The sequence below is a fragment of the Lissotriton helveticus genome, chromosome 5_1 (genome assembly GCF_964261635.1).
Source record: "Lissotriton helveticus chromosome 5_1, aLisHel1.1, whole genome shotgun sequence".
NCBI lineage: Eukaryota > Metazoa > Chordata > Amphibia > Caudata > Salamandridae > Lissotriton > Lissotriton helveticus.
Genome location: NC_136065.1, coordinates 1,647,947,870 through 1,647,967,525, shown reverse-complemented (window position 1 = coordinate 1,647,967,525; position 19,656 = coordinate 1,647,947,870). Strand labels below are relative to the sequence as shown.

The following is a 19,656-nucleotide window of genomic DNA, read 5'->3' as shown; positions in this document are numbered from 1 at the left end:
CTCTTCCGGGGCTCCCTCTTGGAATAGCGTCCCTTCCTGGATACCAATGCGCATGCGCGGCCTCCCGCGCATGGGCATTGGTATCCAGGACGACGCTATTCCAAGAGGGAGCCCCGGACGAGCCCCGGACACGGTAAGTGCTTTAAAATTGTTTTATTAAGGGTAGTTGCTTAAATAATGTATGTAGGGGAGAGCGGGAGGGAGGTGCGTATTGGGGCTACGCGGAGTGCGGGAGTGGGCGTAGCTTCTCGCCCACTCCGCGTAGCTCCGCGGAGTCCCACTACGCCCACTACGACCAGGGTTAGTTAGAAGGCCAGGAGTGAGGGAAAGGCAATCCTCTGGACACTTCATGAAAGATCTAATTTCAATTAAGCACAAAACACTTCCCTTAATTTGACATAATTGCCAAAATGGAATAGTCAGTTGGGCCCTTCTAGTGGATTATGGCTGTGTCTTGAAAGAGAGTGTAATTGTACTACGAGACATGCCCACCTTCAAAAGAGTGTCTGATGGCATTCCGACGAAGGTGGGATTCGAACCCACGCGTGCAGAGCACAATGGATTAGCAGTCCATCGCCTTAACCACTCGGCCACCTCGTCTGCCTTAGGTGACTATGTTTCATTTTTTAGGAAATTCTTACGATGTGCTAATTACAAATAATCATAAGTTTCTCCTAGACTGTGTCAGAACTGGCAAATATATGTGGTGTTCAATAGACAGAGCACATGATATAGCAGAATTATCAAATCTGTTCCATTAGGACTGTAGTTTTTAATAGTCATGATAACATGCTAGCATGTGAGTCGATCTTGCACAGTGAATAAGGGAGCAGTGCCAGTATCTACTTGGTCAGCTCTAGATGGCTCAACTGGGGAGGTATGAGAACAGTGAGCTCCAGTGGCGCAATCGGATAGCGCGCGGTACTTACACAGCAGTACTTGCATTGAGGCATGCCGAGGTTGTGAGTTTGAGCCTCACCTGGAGCAGCTTACTGGGTTTTCATAAACCATTTCACTAAAAGTAAAGTAGCTCTAGTAAAGCTAGAGAGTTTTTACTTCTTTTCAGGATCTGCGTGTCCGACTCTTCCAGGTGCAAATATCACAATCCTATTCGATGCTCCTTATAAACATTCCATGATGTGCCGTCTTGCATAGCATGCAAACACCACATCAGTGCATTTAAAAATACATTTGTAGAATAATAAATATGATGAAAACATTGTTGTCACGGGATAACCATATACTGAGGAGCTGCAAACAGTGCTGTATCAGCTACTTACAGTAAAATTTAACTGAAAGACATATCAAAAGAAGAGCGTCATCATATTAATGTTTCTAGTCAACATAAGAGTTGCACCATAGCAGCTTATGGTGCTTTCTGCTCAGATTGTGCCTCCAATCCCACATTGATTTTTTTTATTCTTTGCAGTTTAAAAAAACAATTCATGCTCAAAGTTAACTTTTTAAAACCATTCAACCTAATATATTTATTTCTCTAACTTGTGAATGTGGTCCATGTTCTCTTTTCCTCATCCCCATCACGATACTCCTTTTCCCGAAATCAGGTTCACTTCTTTATCCAGCCCACCCATCCAAGGTCACCAAATCTATGAAGCGATTCTGCTTTTTCTCACATTCTCTCTATGTACAAGATACCTTGTATCATTTGAATGGACAGCAGGAGAGTCGGATATTTATGGTTAGTGGGGGTGGGGTTTTGAAGATTAACCTCATTTGCCTAAGAGCCGGGGCATCTGGGAGGAAAAGTATTTTAAGGGGGATGAAGTTCACATCTCCTTGGTGAAATTTCTAGATCCTTATTTCATCCTTTCTGTGGATGCAGACTCAGTCTGAACAGAGGTCATAGTCCTCGCTCTGACTTTCAAAGGAACTTCAAATATGCATGGCTTATTTAGCTTTGCCCGGCGGGGTGAGAATGGCGTTTGTCAGGCGTTCGTCAGGCTATCGGAAGGGGTGAGGCCATAGTTTATGGTTCAATGGTTTTCATGAAGTCTTCTTGATACGATGAAAGCAGGAAAGGGAAGCTTGTCAATAAGCAAACTTAAGACAAGGTGTGACTCCTAGAAAGAATGACTTGGAAACAACATACAGAAACTCACATATAAAAAGGCCCTGATGAGGCTTGAACTCATGACCCCTGGTTTACAAGACCAGTGCTCTGCCACTGAGCTACAAGGCCAGCCTGCCTGCAGTATGTAAATCGCTTCATGTATTCTTACTGCGGTATGAAGATATCTATGATTTTGAGACTCTGTATGGAAATGCAGTTGCATTTGAATGTCTACATGCGTGCACAAATTGAAGAGCATGCTTAAGACACTTTTCTTGGAAGTAGGAAAAACTCCATTTTGATTTGAGAACATAAGAGTATTCACATTTATGACCATACTGATAGCTCTAGTTAGTATGTCCACAATCAGTGACAGATAGAGAACTCACTTATTAGAAGTGATCTGTCTCTGTGGGGCAGACATATGTCAACAGTCATACACTTGAGATGGCTGAAACTTTAGGAGTAAGAGCTGCTTTCTTATCAGTCTATCTATCCAAACTGGTTAGAAGTAACCCTGGGCGTCCGAATCGGCTACGCCCACGGAGTAGGCGTAGTGTTGCCTTCTACGCATTTTGCGTAGACAGCGTAGCCGGCAACACTAAGCCCACTCCGTGGGCGTAGCCGATTCGGCCGCCACCCGCCTCCCTCCCGCCCTCCCCTACATACATTATTTAAGCAACTAACCTTAATAAAACAATTTTTAAAGCACTTACCATGTCCGGGGCTCTTCCGGGGCTCCCTCTTGGAATAGCGTCCCTTCCTGGATACCAATGCGCATGCGCGGCCTCCCGCGCATGGGCATTGGTATCCAGGACGACGCTATTCCAAGAGGGAGCCCCGGACGAGCCCCGGACACGGTAAGTGCTTTAAAATTGTTTTATTAAGGGTAGTTGCTTAAATAATGTATGTAGGTGAGAGCGGGAGGGAGGTGCGTAGTGGGGCTACGCGGAGTGCGGGAGTGGGCGTAGCTTCTCGCCCACTCCGCGTAGCTCCGCGGAGTCCCACTACGCCCACTACGACCAGGGTTAGTTAGAAGGCCAGGAGTGAGGGAAAGGCAATCGTCTGGACACTTCATGAAAGATCTAATTTCAATTAAGCACAAAACACTTCCCTTCATTTGACATAATTGCCAAAATGGAATAGTCAGTTGGGCCCTTCTAGTGGATTATGGCTGTGTCTTGAAAGAGAGTGTAATTGTACTACGAGACATGCCCACCTTCAAAAGAGTGTCTGATGGCATTCCGACGAAGGTGGGATTCGAACCCACGCGTGCAGAGCACAATGGATTAGCAGTCCATCGCCTTAACCACTCGGCCACCTCGTCTGCCTTAGGTGACTATGTTTCATTTTTTAGGAAATTCTTACGATGTGCTAATTACAAATAATCATAAGTTTCTCCTAGACTGTGTCAGAACTGGCAAATATATGTGGTGTTCAATAGACAGAGCACATGATATAGCAGAATTATCAAATCTGTTCCATTAGGACTGTAGTTTTTAATAGTCATGATAACATGCTAGCATGTGAGTCGATCTTGCACAGTGAATAAGGGAGCAGTGCCAGTATCTACTTGGTCAGCTCTAGATGGCTCAACTGGGGAGGTATGAGAACAGTGAGCTCCAGTGGCGCAATCGGTTAGCGCGTGGTACTTACACAGCAGTACTTGCATTGAGGCATGCTGAGGTTGTGAGTTTGAGCCTCACCTGGAGCAGCTTACTGGGTTTTCATAAACCATTTCACTAAAAGTAAAGTAGCTCTAGTAAAGCTAGAGAGTTTTTACTTCTTTTCAGGATCTGCGTGTCCGACTCTTCCAGGTGCAAATATCACAATCCTATTCGATGCTCCTTATAAACATTCCATGATGTGCCGTCTTGCATAGCATGCAAACACCACATCAGTGCATTTAAAAATACATTTGTAGAATAATAAATATGATGAAAACATTGTTGTCACGGGATAACCATATACTGAGGAGCTGCAAACAGTGCTGTATCAGCTACTTACAGTAAAATTTAACTGAAAGACATATCAAAAGAAGAGCGTCATCATATTAATGTTTCTAGTCAACATAAGAGTTGCACCATAGCAGCTTATGGTGCTTTCTGCTCAGATTGTGCCTCCAATCCCACATTGATTTTTTTTATTCTTTGCAGTTTAAAAAAACAATTCATGCTCAAAGTTAACTTTTTAAAACCATTCAACCTAATATATTTATTTCTCTAACTTGTGAATGTGGTCCATGTTCTCTTTTCCTCATCCCCATCACGATACTCCTTTTCCCGAAATCAGGTTCACTTCTTTATCCAGCCCACCCATCCAAGGTCACCAAATCTATGAAGCGATTCTGCTTTTTCTCACATTCTCTCTATGTACAAGATACCTTGTATCATTTGAATGGACAGCAGGAGAGTCGGATATTTATGGTTAGTGGGGGTGGGGTTTTGAAGATTAACCTCATTTGCCTAAGAGCCGGGGCATCTGGGAGGAAAAGTATTTTAAGGGGGATGAAGTTCACATCTCCTTGGTGAAATTTCTAGATCCTTATTTCATCCTTTCTGTGGATGCAGACTCAGTCTGAACAGAGGTCATAGTCCTCGCTCTGACTTTCAAAGGAACTTCAAATATGCATGGCTTATTTAGCTTTGCCCGGCAGGGCTTGCCCGGCGGGGTGAGAATGGCGTTTGTCAGGCATTCGTCAGGCGATCGAAAGGGGTGAGGCCATAGTTTATGGTTCAATGGTTTTCATGAAGTCTTCTTGATACGATGAAAGCAGGAAAGGGAAGCTTGTCAATAAGCAAACTTAAGACAAGGTGTGACTCCTAGAAAGAATGACTTGGAAACAACATACAGAAACTCACATATAAAAAGGCCCTGATGAGGCTTGAACTCATGACCCCTGGTTTACAAGACCAGTGCTCTGCCACTGAGCTACAAGGCCAGCCTGCCTGCAGTATGTAAATCGCTTCATGTATTCTTACTGCGGTATGAAGATATCTATGATTTTGAGACTCTGTATGGAAATGCAGTTGCATTTGAATGTCTACATGCGTGCACAAATTGAAGAGCATGCTTAAGACACTTTTCTTGGAAGTAGGAAAAACTCCATTTTGATTTGAGAACATAAGAGTATTCACATTTATGACCATACTGATAGCTCTAGTTAGTATGTCCACAATCAGTGACAGATAGAGAACTCACTTATTAGAAGTGATCTGTCTCTGTGGGGCAGACATATGTCAACAGTCATACACTTGAGATGGCTGAAACTTTAGGAGTAAGAGCTGCTTTCTTATCAGTCTATCTATCCAAACTGGTTAGAAGTAACCCTGGGCGTCCGAATCGGCTACGCCCACGGAGTAGGCGTAGTGTTGCCTTCTACGCATTTTGCGTAGACAGCGTAGCCGGCAACACTACGCCCACTCCGTGGGCGTAGCCGATTCGGCCGCCACCCGCCTCCCTCCCGCCCTCCCCTACATACATTATTTAAGCAACTAACCTTAATAAAACAATTTTTAAAGCACTTACCATGTCCGGGGCTCTTCCGGGGCTCCCTCTTGGAATAGCGTCCCTTCCTGGATACCAATGCGCATGCGCGGCCTCCCGCGCATGGGCATTGGTATCCAGGACGACGCTATTCCAAGAGGGAGCCCCGGACGAGCCCCGGACACGGTAAGTGCTTTAAAATTGTTTTATTAAGGGTAGTTGCTTAAATAATGTATGTAGGGGAGAGCGGGAGGGAGGTGCGTAGTGGGGCTACGCGGAGTGCGGGAGTGGGCGTAGCTTCTCGCCCACTCCGCGTAGCTCCGCGGAGTCCCACTACGCCCACTACGACCAGGGTTAGTTAGAAGGCCAGGAGTGAGGGAAAGGCAATCGTCTGGACACTTCATGAAAGATCTAATTTCAATTAAGCACAAAACACTTCCCTTAATTTGACATAATTGCCAAAATGGAATAGTCAGTTGGGCCCTTCTAGTGGATTATGGCTGTGTCTTGAAAGAGAGTGTAATTGTACTACGAGACATGCCCACCTTCAAAAGAGTGTCTGATGGCGTTCCGACGAAGGTGGGATTCGAACCCACACGTGCAGAGCACAATGGATTAGCAGCCCATCGCCTTAACCACTCGACCACCTCGTCTGCCTTAGGTGACTATGTTTCATTTTTTAGGAAATTCTTACGATGTGCTAATTACAAATAATCATAAGTTTCTCCTAGACTGTGTCAGAACTGGCAAATATATGTGGTGTTCAATAGACAGAGCACATGATATAGCCGAATTATCAAATCTGTTCCATTAGGACTGTAGTTTTTAATAGTCATGATAACATGCTAGCATGTGAGTCGATCTTGCACAGTGAATAAGGGAGCAGTGCCAGTATCTACTTGGTCAGCTCTAGATGGCTCAACTGGGGAGGTATGAGAACAGTGAGCTCCAGTGGTGCAATCGGTTAGCGCGCGGTACTTACACAGCAGTACTTGCATTGAGGCATGCCGAGGTTGTGAGTTTGAGCCTCACCTGGAGCAGCTTACTGGGTTTTCATAAACCATTTCACTAAAAGTAAAGTAGCTCTAGTAAAGCTAGAGAGTTTTTACTTCTTTTCAGGATCTGCGTGTCCGACTCTTCCAGGTGCAAATATCACAATCCTATTCGATGCTCCTTATAAACATTCCATGATGTGCCGTCTTGCATAGCATGCAAACACCACATCAGTGCATTTAAAAATACATTTGTAGAATAATAAATATGATGAAAACATTGTTGTCACGGGATAACCATATACTGAGGAGCTGCAAACAGTGCTGTATCAGCTACTTACAGTAAAATTTAACTGAAAGACATATCAAAAGAAGAGCGTCATCATATTAATGTTTCTAGTCAACATAAGAGTTGCACCATAGCAGCTTATGGTGCTTTCTGCTCAGATTGTGCCTCCAATCCCACATTGATTTTTTTTATTCTTTGCAGTTTAAAAAAACAATTCATGCTCAAAGTTAACTTTTTAAAACCATTCAACCTAATATATTTATTTCTCTAACTTGTGAATGTGGTCCATGTTCTCTTTTCCTCATCCCCATCACGATACTCCTTTTCCCGAAATCAGGTTCACTTCTTTATCCAGCCCACCCATCCAAGGTCACCAAATCTATGAAGCGATTCTGCTTTTTCTCACATTCTCTCTATGTACAAGATACCTTGTATCATTTGAATGGACAGCAGGAGAGTCGGATATTTATGGTTAGTGGGGGTGGGGTTTTGAAGATTAACCTCATTTGCCTAAGAGCCGGGGCATCTGGGAGGAAAAGTATTTTAAGGGGGATGAAGTTCACATCTCCTTGGTGAAATTTCTAGATCCTTATTTCATCCTTTCTGTGGATGCAGACTCAGTCTGAACAGAGGTCATAGTCCTCGCTCTGACTTTCAAAGGAACTTCAAATATGCATGGCTTATTTAGCTTTGCCCGGCGGGGTGAGAATGGCGTTTGTCAGGCGTTCGTCAGGCGATCCCATAGTTTATGGTTCAATGGTTTTCATGAAGTCTTCTTGATACGATGAAAGCAGGAAAGGGAAGCTTGTCAATAAGCAAACTTAAGACAAGGTGTGACTCCTAGAAAGAATGACTTGGAAACAACATACAGAAACTCACATATAAAAAGGCCCTGATGAGGCTTGAACTCATGACCCCTGGTTTACAAGACCAGTGCTCTGCCACTGAGCTACAAGGCCAGCCTGCTTGCAGTATGTAAATCGCTTCATGTATTCTTACTGCGGTATGAAGATATCTATGATTTTGAGACTCTGTATGGAAATGCAGTTGCATTTGAATGTCTACATGCGTGCACAAATTGAAGAGCATGCTTAAGACACTTTTCTTGGAAGTAGGAAAAACTCCATTTTGATTTGAGAACATAAGAGTATTCACATTTATGACCATACTGATAGCTCTAGTTAGTATGTCCACAATCAGTGACAGATAGAGAACTCACTTATTAGAAGTGATCTGTCTCTGTGGGGCAGACATATGTCAACAGTCATACACTTGAGATGGCTGAAACTTTAGGAGTAAGAGCTGCTTTCTTATCAGTCTATCTATCCAAACTGGTTAGAAGTAACCCTGGGCGTCCGAATCGGCTACGCCCACGGAGTAGGCGTAGTGTTGCCTTCTACGCATTTTGCGTAGACAGCGTAGCCGGCAACACTACGCCCACTCCGTGGGCGTAGCCGATTCGGCCGCCACCCGCCTCCCTCCCGCCCTCCCCTACATACATTATTTAAGCAACTAACCTTAATAAAACAATTTTTAAAGCACTTACCATGTCCGGGGCTCTTCCGGGGCTCCCTCTTGGAATAGCGTCCCTTCCTGGATACCAATGCGCATGCGCGGCCTCCCGCGCATGGGCATTGGTATCCAGGACGACGCTATTCCAAGAGGGAGCCCCGGACGAGCCCCGGACACGGTAAGTGCTTTAAAATTGTTTTATTAAGGGTAGTTGCTTAAATAATGTATGTAGGGGAGAGCGGGAGGGAGGTGCGTAGTGGGGCTACGCGGAGTGCGGGAGTGGGCGTAGCTTCTCGCCCACTCCGCGTAGCTCCGCGGAGTCCCACTACGCCCACTACGACCAGGGTTAGTTAGAAGGCCAGGAGTGAGGGAAAGGCAATCCTCTGGACACTTCATGAAAGATCTAATTTCAATTAAGCACAAAACACTTCCCTTAATTTGACATAATTGCCAAAATGGAATAGTCAGTTGGGCCCTTCTAGTGGATTATGGCTGTGTCTTGAAAGAGAGTGTAATTGTACTACGAGACATGCCCACCTTCAAAAGAGTGTCTGATGGCGTTCCGACGAAGGTGGGATTCGAACCCAAGCGTGCAGAGCACAATGGATTAGCAGTCCATCGCCTTAACCACTCGGCCACCTCGTCTGCCTTAGGTGACTATGTTTCATTTTTTAGGAAATTCTTACGATGTGCTAATTACAAATAATCATAAGTTTCTCCTAGACTGTGTCAGAACTGGCAAATATATGTGGTGTTCAATAGACAGAGCACATGATATAGCCGAATTATCAAATCTGTTCCATTAGGACTGTAGTTTTTAATAGTCATGATAACATGCTAGCATGTGAGTCAATCTTGCACAGTGAATAAGGGAGCAGTGCCAGTATCTACTTGGTCAGCTCTAGATGGCTCAACTGGGGAGGTATGAGAACAGTGAGCTCCAGTGGCGCAATCGGTTAGCGTGCGGTACTTACACAGAAGTACTTGCATTGAGGCATGCCGAGGTTGTGAGTTTGAGCCTCACCTGGAGCAGCTTACTGGGTTTTCATAAACCATTTCACTAAAAGTAAAGTAGCTCTAGTAAAGCTAGAGAGTTTTTACTTCTTTTCAGGATCTGCGTGTCCGACTCTTCCAGGTGCAAATATCACAATCCTATTCGATGCTCCTTATAAACATTCCATGATGTGCCGTCTTGCATAGCATGCAAACACCACATCAGTGCATTTAAAAATAAATTTGTAGAATAATAAATATGATGAAAACATTGTTGTCACGGGATAACCATATACTGAGGAGCTGCAAACAGTGCTGTATCAGCTACTTACAGTAAAATTTAACTGAAAGACATATCAAAAGAAGAGCGTCATCATATTAATGTTTCTAGTCAACATAAGAGTTGCACCATAGCAGCTTATGGTGCTTTCTGCTCAGATTGTGCCTCCAATCCCACATTGATTTTTTTTATTCTTTGCAGTTTAAAAAAACAATTCATGCTCAAAGTTAACTTTTTAAAACCATTCAACCTAATATATTTATTTCTCTAACTTGTGAATGTGGTCCATGTTCTCTTTTCCTCATCCCCATCACGATACTCCTTTTCCCGAAATCAGGTTCACTTCTTTATCCAGCCCACCCATCCAAGGTCACCAAATCTATGAAGCGATTCTGCTTTTTCTCACATTCTCTCTATGTACAAGATACCTTGTATCATTTGAATGGACAGCAGGAGAGTCGGATATTTATGGTTAGTGGGGGTGGGGTTTTGAAGATTAACCTCATTTGCCTAAGAGCCGGGGCATCTGGGAGGAAAAGTATTTTAAGGGGGATGAAGTTCACATCTCCTTGGTGAAATTTCTAGATCCTTATTTCATCCTTTCTGTGGATGCAGACTGAGTCTGAACAGAGGTCATAGTCCTCGCTCTGACTTTCAAAGGAACTTCAAATATGCATGGCTTATTTGGCTTTGCCCGGCGGGGTGAGAATGGCGTTTGTCAGGCGATCGGAAGGGGTGAGGCCATAGTTTATGGTTCAATGGTTTTCATGAAGTCTTCTTGATACGATGAAAGCAGGAAAGGGAAGCTTGTCAATAAGCAAACTTAAGACAAGGTGTGACTCCTAGAAAGAATGACTTGGAAACAACATACAGAAACTCACATATAAAAAGGCCCTGATGAGGCTTGAACTCATGACCCCTGGTTTACAAGACCAGTGCTCTGCCACTGAGCTACAAGGCCAGCCTGCCTGCAGTATGTAAATCGCTTCATGTATTCTTACTGCGGTATGAAGATATCTATGATTTTGAGACTCTGTATGGAAATGCAGTTGCATTTGAATGTCTACATGCGTGCACAAATTGAAGAGCATGCTTAAGACACTTTTCTTGGAAGTAGGAAAAACTCCATTTTGATTTGAGAACATAAGAGTATTCACATTTATGACCATACTGATAGCTCTAGTTAGTATGTCCACAATCAGTGACAGATAGAGAACTCACTTATTAGAAGTGATCTGTCTCTGTGGGGCAGACATATGTCAACAGTCATACACTTGAGATGGCTGAAACTTTAGGAGTAAGAGCTGCTTTCTTATCAGTCTATCTATCCAAACTGGTTAGAAGTAACCCTGGGCGTCCGAATCGGCTACGCCCACGGAGTAGGCGTAGTGTTGCCTTCTACGCATTTTGCGTAGACAGCGTAGCCGGCAACACTACGCCCACTCCGTGGGCGTAGCCGATTCGGCCGCCACCCGCCTCCCTCCCGCCCTCCCCTACATACATTATTTAAGCAACTAACCTTAATAAAACAATTTTTAAAGCACTTACCATGTCCGGGGCTCTTCCGGGGCTCCCTCTTGGAATAGCGTCCCTTCCTGGATACCAATGCGCATGCGCGGCCTCCCGCGCATGGGCATTGGTATCCAGGACGACGCTATTCCAAGAGGGAGCCCCGGACGAGCCCCGGACACGGTAAGTGCTTTAAAATTGTTTTATTAAGGGTAGTTGCTTAAATAATGTATGTAGGGGAGAGCGGGAGGGAGGTGCGTAGTGGGGCTACGCGGAGTGCGGGAGTGGGCGTAGCTTCTCGCCCACTCCGCGTAGCTCCGCGGAGTCCCACTACGCCCACTACGACCAGGGTTAGTTAGAAGGCCAGGAGTGAGGGAAAGGCAATCGTCTGGACACTTCATGAAAGATCTAATTTCAATTAAGCACAAAACACTTCCCTTAATTTGACATAATTGCCAAAATGGAATAGTCAGTTGGGCCCTTCTAGTGGATTATGGCTGTGTCTTGAAAGAGAGTGTAATTGTACTACGAGACATGCCCACCTTCAAAAGAGTGTCTGATGGCATTCCGACGAAGGTGGGATTCGAACCCACGCGTGCAGAGCACAATGGATTAGCAGTCCATCGCCTTTACCACTCGGCCACCTCGTCTGCCTTAGGTGACTATGTTTCATTTTTTAGGAAATTCTTACGATGTGCTAATTACAAATAATCATAAGTTTCTCCTAGACTGTGTCAGAACTGGCAAATATATGTGGTGTTCAATAGACAGAGCACATGATATAGCAGAATTATCAAATCTGTTCCATTAGGACTGTAGTTTTTAATAGTCATGATAACATGCTAGCATGTGAGTCGATCTTGCACAGTGAATAAGGGAGCAGTGCCAGTATCTACTTGGTCAGCTCTAGATGGCTCAACTGGGGAGGTATGAGAACAGTGAGCTCCAGTGGCGCAATCGGTTAGCGCGCGGTACTTACACAGCAGTACTTGCATTGAGGCATGCTGAGGTTGTGAGTTTGAGCCTCACCTGGAGCAGCTTACTGGGTTTTCATAAACCATTTCACTAAAAGTAAAGTAGCTCTAGTAAAGCTAGAGAGTTTTTACTTCTTTTCAGGATCTGCGTGTCCGACTCTTCCAGGTGCAAATATCACAATCCTATTCGATGCTCCTTATAAACATTCCATGATGTGCCGTCTTGCATAGCATGCAAACACCACATCAGTGCATTTAAAAATACATTTGTAGAATAATAAATATGATGAAAACATTGTTGTCACGGGATAACCATATACTGAGGAGCTGCAAACAGTGCTGTATCAGCTACTTACAGTAAAATTTAACTGAAAGACATATCAAAAGAAGAGCGTCATCATATTAATGTTTCTAGTCAACATAAGAGTTGCACCATAGCAGCTTATGGTGCTTTCTGCTCAGATTGTGCCTCCAATCCCACATTGATTTTTTTTATTCTTTGCAGTTTAAAAAAACAATTCATGCTCAAAGTTAACTTTTTAAAACCATTCAACCTAATATATTTATTTCTCTAACTTGTGAATGTGGTCCATGTTCTCTTTTCCTCATCCCCATCACGATACTCCTTTTCCCGAAATCAGGTTCACTTCTTTATCCAGCCCACCCATCCAAGGTCACCAAATCTATGAAGCGATTCTGCTTTTTCTCACATTCTCTCTATGTACAAGATACCTTGTATCATTTGAATGGACAGCAGGAGAGTCGGATATTTATGGTTAGTGGGGGTGGGGTTTTGAAGATTAACCTCATTTGCCTAAGAGCCGGGGCATCTGGGAGGAAAAGTATTTTAAGGGGGATGAAGTTCACATCTCCTTGGTGAAATTTCTAGATCCTTATTTCATCCTTTCTGTGGATGCAGACTCAGTCTGAACAGAGGTCATAGTCCTCGCTCTGACTTTCAAAGGAACTTCAAATATGCATGGCTTATTTAGCTTTGCCCGGCAGGGCTTGCCCGGCGGGGTGAGAATGGCGTTTGTCAGGCGTTCGTCAGGCGATCCCATAGTTTATGGTTCAATGGTTTTCATGAAGTCTTCTTGATACGATGAAAGCAGGAAAGGGAAGCTTGTCAATAAGCAAACTTAAGACAAGGTGTGACTCCTAGAAAGAATGACTTGGAAACAACATACAGAAACTCACATATAAAAAGGCCCTGATGAGGCTTGAACTCATGACCCCTGGTTTACAAGACCAGTGCTCTGCCACTGAGCTACAAGGCCAGCCTGCCTGCAGTATGTAAATCGCTTCATGTATTCTTACTGCGGTATGAAGATATCTATGATTTTGAGACTCTGTATGGAAATGCAGTTGCATTTGAATGTCTACATGCGTGCACAAATTGAAGAGCATGCTTAAGACACTTTTCTTGGAAGTAGGAAAAACTCCATTTTGATTTGAGAACATAAGAGTATTCACATTTATGACCATACTGATAGCTCTAGTTAGTATGTCCACAATCAGTGACAGATAGAGAACTCACTTATTAGAAGTGATCTGTCTCTGTGGGGCAGACATATGTCAACAGTCATACACTTGAGATGGCTGAAACTTTAGGAGTAAGAGCTGCTTTCTTATCAGTCTATCTATCCAAACTGGTTAGAAGTAACCCTGGGCGTCCGAATCGGCTACGCCCACGGAGTAGGCGTAGTGTTGCCTTCTACGCATTTTGCGTAGACAGCGTAGCCGGCAACACTACGCCCACTCCGTGGGCGTAGCCGATTCGGCCGCCACCCGCCTCCCTCCCGCCCTCCCCTACATACATTATTTAAGCAACTAACCTTAATAAAACAATTTTTAAAGCACTTACCATGTCCGGGGCTCTTCCGGGGCTCCCTCTTGGAATAGCGTCCCTTCCTGGATACCAATGCGCATGCGCGGCCTCCCGCGCATGGGCATTGGTATCCAGGACGACGCTATTCCAAGAGGGAGCCCCGGACGAGCCCCGGACACGGTAAGTGCTTTAAAATTGTTTTATTAAGGGTAGTTGCTTAAATAATGTATGTAGGGGAGAGCGGGAGGGAGGTGCGTAGTGGGGCTACGCGGAGTGCGGGAGTGGGCGTAGCTTCTCGCCCACTCCGCGTAGCTCCGCGGAGTCCCACTACGCCCACTACGACCAGGGTTAGTTAGAAGGCCAGGAGTGAGGGAAAGGCAATCCTCTGGACACTTCATGAAAGATCTAATTTCAATTAAGCACAAAACACTTCCCTTAATTTGACATAATTGCCAAAATGGAATAGTCAGTTGGGCCCTTCTAGTGGATTATGGCTGTGTCTTGAAAGAGAGTGTAATTGTACTACGAGACATGCCCACCTTCAAAAGAGTGTCTGATGGCATTCCGACGAAGGTGGGATTCGAACCCAAGCGTGCAGAGCACAATGGATTAGCAGTCCATCGCCTTAACCACTCGGCCACCTCGTCTGCCTTAGGTGACTATGTTTCATTTTTTAGGAAATTCTTACGATGTGCTAATTACAAATAATCATAAGTTTCTCCTAGACTGTGTCAGAACTGGCAAATATATGTGGTGTTCAATAGACAGAGCACATGATATAGCAGAATTATCAAATCTGTTCCATTAGGACTGTAGTTTTTAATAGTCATGATAACATGCTAGCATGTGAGTCGATCTTGCACAGTGAATAAGGGAGCAGTGCCAGTATCTACTTGGTCAGCTCTAGATGGCTCAACTGGGGAGGTATGAGAACAGTGAGCTCCAGTGGCGCAATCGGTTAGCGTGCGGTACTTACACAGAAGTACTTGCATTGAGGCATGCCGAGGTTGTGAGTTTGAGCCTCACCTGGAGCAGCTTACTGGGTTTTCATAAACCATTTCACTAAAAGTAAAGTAGCTCTAGTAAAGCTAGAGAGTTTTTACTTCTTTTCAGGATCTGCGTGTCCGACTCTTCCAGGTGCAAATATCACAATGGAGTGGAGTGGTGTGGCTCACTGGCTAGAGGCGGCAGATCCGAGAGCAGAGGACGGCCCGGGACCAGGGTTCGATTCCCGGCGCGGCAGGTTTCGGGACCAGGGTCAGCGGACTCGATAATTCTCTCGCCTCGGTGCCCACTCTGATCAGCGTTCACACTCGGCAACTCTGGGCATTAGCTTGCCTCATCTTCACTAACGGCCCCACCAGACCGCCGGGGATGCCTGGTCTCACCCTGGAGATACCCATTAAGGGACCATCTCTCAGGGAAGCCAGGAAGGGTTTCGCAGCGGTCAAAGCGCCTTGGGACCCTATGGGTAAGTAGTGCGCTATATAAATGCCTATACATTTACATTTACAATCCTATTCGATGCTCCTTATAAACATTCCATGATGTGCCGTCTTGCATAGCATGCAAACACCACATCAGTGCATTAAAAAATACATTTGTAGAATAATAAATATGATGAAAACATTGTTGTCACGGGATAACCATATACTGAGGAGCTGCAAACAGTGCTGTATCAGCTACTTACAGTAAAATTTAACTGAAAGACATATCAAAAGAAGAGCGTCATCATATTAATGTTTCTAGTCAACATAAGAGTTGCACCATAGCAGCTTATGGTGCTTTCTGCTCAGATTGTGCCTCCAATCCCACATTGATTTTTTTTATTCTTTGCAGTTTAAAAAAACAATTCATGCTCAAAGTTAACTTTTTAAAACCATTCAACCTAATATATTTATTTCTCTAACTTGTGAATGTGGTCCATGTTCTCTTTTCCTCATCCCCATCACGATACTCCTTTTCCCGAAATCAGGTTCACTTCTTTATCCAGCCCATCCATCCAAGGTCACCAAATCTATGAAGCGATTCTGCTTTTTCTCACATTCTCTCTATGTACAAGATACCTTGTATCATTTGAATGGACAGCAGGAGAGTCGGATATTTATGGTTAGTGGGGGTGGGGTTTTGAAGATTAACCTCATTTGCCTAAGAGCCGGGGCATCTGGGAGGAAAAGTATTTTAAGGGGGATGAAGTTCACATCTCCTTGGTGAAATTTCTAGATCCTTATTTCATCCTTTCTGTGGATGCAGACTCAGTCTGAACAGAGGTCATAGTCCTCGCTCTGACTTTCAAAGGAACTTCAAATATGCATGGCTTATTTAGCTTTGCCCGGCAGGGCTTGCCCGGCGGGGTGAGAATGGCGTTTGTCAGGCGTTCGTCAGGCTATCGGAAGGGGTGAGGCCATAGTTTATGGTTCAATGGTTTTCATGAAGTCTTCTTGATACGATGAAAGCAGGAAAGGGAAGCTTGTCAATAAGCAAACTTAAGACAAGGTGTGACTCCTAGAAAGAATGACTTGGAAACAACATACAGAAACTCACATATAAAAAGGCCCTGATGAGGCTTGAACTCATGACCCCTGGTTTACAAGACCAGTGCTCTGCCACTGAGCTACAAGGCCAGCCTGCCTGCAGTATGTAAATCGCTTCATGTATTCTTACTGCGGTATGAAGATATCTATGATTTTGAGACTCTGTATGGAAATGCAGTTGCATTTGAATGTCTACATGCGTGCACAAATTGAAGAGCATGCTTAAGACACTTTTCTTGGAAGTAGGAAAAACTCCATTTTGATTTGAGAACATAAGAGTATTCACATTTATGACCATACTGATAGCTCTAGTTAGTATGTCCACAATCAGTGACAGATAGAGAACTCACTTATTAGAAGTGATCTGTCTCTGTGGGGCAGACATATGTCAACAGTCATACACTTGAGATGGCTGAAACTTTAGGAGTAAGAGCTGCTTTCTTATCAGTCTATCTATCCAAACTGGTTAGAAGTAACCCTGGGCGTCCGAATCGGCTACGCCCACGGAGTAGGCGTAGTGTTGCCTTCTACGCATTTTGCGTAGACAGCGTAGCCGGCAACACTACGCCCACTCCGTGGGCGTAGCCGATTCGGCCGCCACCCGCCTCCCTCCCGCCCTCCCCTACATACATTATTTAAGCAACTAACCTTAATAAAACAATTTTTAAAGCACTTACCATGTCCGGGGCTCTTCCGGGGCTCCCTCTTGGAATAGCGTCCCTTCCTGGATACCAATGCGCATGCGCGGCCTCCCGCGCATGGGCATTGGTATCCAGGACGACGCTATTCCAAGAGGGAGCCCCGGACGAGCCCCGGACACGGTAAGTGCTTTAAAATTGTTTTATTAAGGGTAGTTGCTTAAATAATGTATGTAGGGGAGAGCGGAAGGGAGGTGCGTAGTGGGGCTACGCGGAGTGCGGGAGTGGGCGTAGCTTCTCGCCCACTCCGCGTAGCTCCGCGGAGTCCCACTACGCCCACTACGACCAGGGTTAGTTAGAAGGCCAGGAGTGAGGGAAAGGCAATCCTCTGGACACTTCATGAAAGATCTAATTTCAATTAAGCACAAAACACTTCCCTTAATTTGACATAATTGCCAAAATGGAATAGTCAGTTGGGCCCTTCTAGTGGATTATGGCTGTGTCTTGAAAGAGAGTGTAATTGTACTACGAGACATGCCCACCTTCAAAAGAGTGTCTGATGGCGTTCCGACAAAGGTGGGATTCGAACCCAAGCGTGCAGAGCACAATGGATTAGCAGTCCATCGCCTTAACCACTCGGCCACCTCGTCTGCCTTAGGTGACTATGTTTCATTTTTTAGGAAATTCTTACGATGTGCTAATTACAAATAATCATAAGTTTCTCCTAGACTGTGTCAGAACTGGCAAATATATGTGGTGTTCAATAGACAGAGCACATGATATAGCAGAATTATCAAATCTGTTCCATTAGGACTGTAGTTTTTAATAGTCATGATAACATGCTAGCATGTGAGTCGATCTTGCACAGTGAATAAGGGAGCAGTGCCAGTATCTACTTGGTCAGCTCTAGATGGCTCAACTGGGGAGGTATGAGAACAGTGAGCTCCAGTGGTGCAATCGGTTAGCGTGCGGTACTTACACAGAAGTACTTGCATTGAGGCATGCCGAGGTTGTGAGTTTGAGCCTCACCTGGAGCAGCTTACTGGGTTTTCATAAACCATTTCACTAAAAGTAAAGTAGCTCTAGTAAAGCTAGAGAGTTTTTACTTCTTTTCAGGATCTGCGTGTCCGACTCTTCCAGGTGCAAATATCACAATCCTATTCGATGCTCCTTATAAACATTCCATGATGTGCCGTCTTGCATAGCATGCAAACACCACATCAGTGCATTTAAAAATACATTTGTAGAATAATAAATATGATGAAAACATTGTTGTCACGGGATAACCATATACTGAGGAGCTGCAAACAGTGCTGTATCAGCTACTTACAGTAAAATTTAACTGAAAGACATATCAAAAGAAGAGCGTCATCATATTAATGTTTCTAGTCAACATAAGAGTTGCACCATAGCAGCTTATGGTGCTTTCTGCTCAGATTGTGCCTCCAATCCCACATTGATTTTTTTTATTCTTTGCAGTTTAAAAAAACAATTCATGCTCAAAGTTAACTTTTTAAAACCATTCAACCTAATATATTTATTTCTCTAACTTGTGAATGTGGTCCATGTTCTCTTTTCCTCATCCCCATCACGATACTCCTTTTCCCGAAATCAGGTTCACTTCTTTATCCAGCCCACCCATCCAAGGTCACCAAATCTATGAAGCGATTCTGCTTTTTCTCACATTCTCTCTATGTACAAGATACCTTGTATCATTTGAATGGACAGCAGGAGAGTCGGATATTTATGGTTAGTGGGGGTGGGGTTTTGAAGATTAACCTCATTTGCCTAAGAGCCGGGGCATCTGGGAGGAAAAGTATTTTAAGGGGGATAAAGTTCACATCTCCTTGGTGAAATTTCTAGATCCTTATTTCATCCTTTCTGTGGATGCAGACTCAGTCGGAACAGAGGTCATAGTCCTCGCTCTGACTTTCAAAGGAACTTCAAATATGCATGGCTTATTTGGCTTTGCCCGGCGGGGTGAGAATGGCGTTTGTCAGGCGTTCGTCAGGCGATCGGAAGGGGTGAGGCGATAGTTTATGGTTCAATGGTTTTCATGAAGTCTTCTTGATACGATGAAAGCAGGAAAGGGAAGCTTGTCAATAAGCAAACTTAAGACAAGGTGTGACTCCTAGAAAGAATGACTTGGAAACAACATACAGAAACTCACATATAAAAAGGCCCTGATGAGGCTTGAACTCATGACCCCTGGTTTACAAGACCAGTGCTCTGCCACTGAGCTACAAGGCCAGCCTGCCTGCAGTATGTAAATCGCTTCATGTATTCTTACTGCGGTATGAAGATATCTATGATTTTGAGACTCTGTATGGAAATGCAGTTGCATTTGAATGTCTACATGCGTGCACAAATTGAAGAGCATGCTTAAGACACTTTTCTTGGAAGTAGGAAAAACTCCATTTTGATTTGAGAACATAAGAGTATTCACATTTATGACCATACTGATAGCTCTAGTTAGTATGTCCACAATCAGTGACAGATAGAGAACTCACTTATTAGAAGTGATCTGTCTCTGTGGGGCAGACATATGTC

At 44.3% G+C, this 19,656-nt stretch overlaps 21 non-coding genes across 21 annotated transcripts; 7 read left to right on the top strand and 14 right to left on the bottom strand.

Annotated features, from left to right (window-relative positions):
• Nucleotides 1-518: 518 nt before the first annotated feature.
• Nucleotides 519-600, bottom strand: TRNAS-GCU (transfer RNA serine (anticodon GCU)). The gene has a single exon. It is a non-coding gene; the product is annotated as a tRNA-Ser (tRNA).
• A 292-nt stretch (nucleotides 601-892) lies between these two features.
• Nucleotides 893-987, top strand: TRNAV-UAC (transfer RNA valine (anticodon UAC)). Its single transcript has 2 exons — nucleotides 893-930; nucleotides 952-987. It is a non-coding gene; the product is annotated as a tRNA-Val (tRNA).
• A 1,141-nt stretch (nucleotides 988-2,128) lies between these two features.
• Nucleotides 2,129-2,200, bottom strand: TRNAT-UGU (transfer RNA threonine (anticodon UGU)). Its single transcript has one exon. It is a non-coding gene; the product is annotated as a tRNA-Thr (tRNA).
• A 1,116-nt stretch (nucleotides 2,201-3,316) lies between these two features.
• TRNAS-GCU (transfer RNA serine (anticodon GCU)) lies at nucleotides 3,317-3,398 on the bottom strand. Its single transcript has one exon. It is a non-coding gene; the product is annotated as a tRNA-Ser (tRNA).
• Nucleotides 3,399-3,690: 292 nt separating this feature from the next.
• TRNAV-UAC (transfer RNA valine (anticodon UAC)) lies at nucleotides 3,691-3,785 on the top strand. Its single transcript has 2 exons — nucleotides 3,691-3,728; nucleotides 3,750-3,785. It is a non-coding gene; the product is annotated as a tRNA-Val (tRNA).
• A 1,155-nt stretch (nucleotides 3,786-4,940) lies between these two features.
• On the bottom strand, nucleotides 4,941-5,012 carry TRNAT-UGU (transfer RNA threonine (anticodon UGU)). Its single transcript has one exon. It is a non-coding gene; the product is annotated as a tRNA-Thr (tRNA).
• Nucleotides 5,013-6,128: 1,116 nt separating this feature from the next.
• On the bottom strand, nucleotides 6,129-6,210 carry TRNAS-GCU (transfer RNA serine (anticodon GCU)). The gene has a single exon. It is a non-coding gene; the product is annotated as a tRNA-Ser (tRNA).
• Nucleotides 6,211-6,502: 292 nt separating this feature from the next.
• Nucleotides 6,503-6,597, top strand: TRNAV-UAC (transfer RNA valine (anticodon UAC)). The gene is made up of 2 exons: nucleotides 6,503-6,540; nucleotides 6,562-6,597. It is a non-coding gene; the product is annotated as a tRNA-Val (tRNA).
• Nucleotides 6,598-7,725: 1,128 nt separating this feature from the next.
• On the bottom strand, nucleotides 7,726-7,797 carry TRNAT-UGU (transfer RNA threonine (anticodon UGU)). The gene has a single exon. It is a non-coding gene; the product is annotated as a tRNA-Thr (tRNA).
• A 1,116-nt stretch (nucleotides 7,798-8,913) lies between these two features.
• Nucleotides 8,914-8,995, bottom strand: TRNAS-GCU (transfer RNA serine (anticodon GCU)). The gene has a single exon. It is a non-coding gene; the product is annotated as a tRNA-Ser (tRNA).
• Nucleotides 8,996-9,287: 292 nt separating this feature from the next.
• TRNAV-UAC (transfer RNA valine (anticodon UAC)) lies at nucleotides 9,288-9,382 on the top strand. Its single transcript has 2 exons — nucleotides 9,288-9,325; nucleotides 9,347-9,382. It is a non-coding gene; the product is annotated as a tRNA-Val (tRNA).
• Nucleotides 9,383-10,512: 1,130 nt separating this feature from the next.
• Nucleotides 10,513-10,584, bottom strand: TRNAT-UGU (transfer RNA threonine (anticodon UGU)). The gene has a single exon. It is a non-coding gene; the product is annotated as a tRNA-Thr (tRNA).
• Nucleotides 10,585-11,700: 1,116 nt separating this feature from the next.
• Nucleotides 11,701-11,782, bottom strand: TRNAS-GCU (transfer RNA serine (anticodon GCU)). Its single transcript has one exon. It is a non-coding gene; the product is annotated as a tRNA-Ser (tRNA).
• Nucleotides 11,783-12,074: 292 nt separating this feature from the next.
• TRNAV-UAC (transfer RNA valine (anticodon UAC)) lies at nucleotides 12,075-12,169 on the top strand. Its single transcript has 2 exons — nucleotides 12,075-12,112; nucleotides 12,134-12,169. It is a non-coding gene; the product is annotated as a tRNA-Val (tRNA).
• A 1,142-nt stretch (nucleotides 12,170-13,311) lies between these two features.
• Nucleotides 13,312-13,383, bottom strand: TRNAT-UGU (transfer RNA threonine (anticodon UGU)). The gene has a single exon. It is a non-coding gene; the product is annotated as a tRNA-Thr (tRNA).
• A 1,116-nt stretch (nucleotides 13,384-14,499) lies between these two features.
• Nucleotides 14,500-14,581, bottom strand: TRNAS-GCU (transfer RNA serine (anticodon GCU)). Its single transcript has one exon. It is a non-coding gene; the product is annotated as a tRNA-Ser (tRNA).
• Nucleotides 14,582-14,873: 292 nt separating this feature from the next.
• TRNAV-UAC (transfer RNA valine (anticodon UAC)) lies at nucleotides 14,874-14,968 on the top strand. Its single transcript has 2 exons — nucleotides 14,874-14,911; nucleotides 14,933-14,968. It is a non-coding gene; the product is annotated as a tRNA-Val (tRNA).
• A 1,518-nt stretch (nucleotides 14,969-16,486) lies between these two features.
• On the bottom strand, nucleotides 16,487-16,558 carry TRNAT-UGU (transfer RNA threonine (anticodon UGU)). Its single transcript has one exon. It is a non-coding gene; the product is annotated as a tRNA-Thr (tRNA).
• Nucleotides 16,559-17,674: 1,116 nt separating this feature from the next.
• On the bottom strand, nucleotides 17,675-17,756 carry TRNAS-GCU (transfer RNA serine (anticodon GCU)). Its single transcript has one exon. It is a non-coding gene; the product is annotated as a tRNA-Ser (tRNA).
• Nucleotides 17,757-18,048: 292 nt separating this feature from the next.
• TRNAV-UAC (transfer RNA valine (anticodon UAC)) lies at nucleotides 18,049-18,143 on the top strand. The gene is made up of 2 exons: nucleotides 18,049-18,086; nucleotides 18,108-18,143. It is a non-coding gene; the product is annotated as a tRNA-Val (tRNA).
• A 1,141-nt stretch (nucleotides 18,144-19,284) lies between these two features.
• Nucleotides 19,285-19,356, bottom strand: TRNAT-UGU (transfer RNA threonine (anticodon UGU)). Its single transcript has one exon. It is a non-coding gene; the product is annotated as a tRNA-Thr (tRNA).
• Nucleotides 19,357-19,656: the final 300 nt, after the last annotated feature.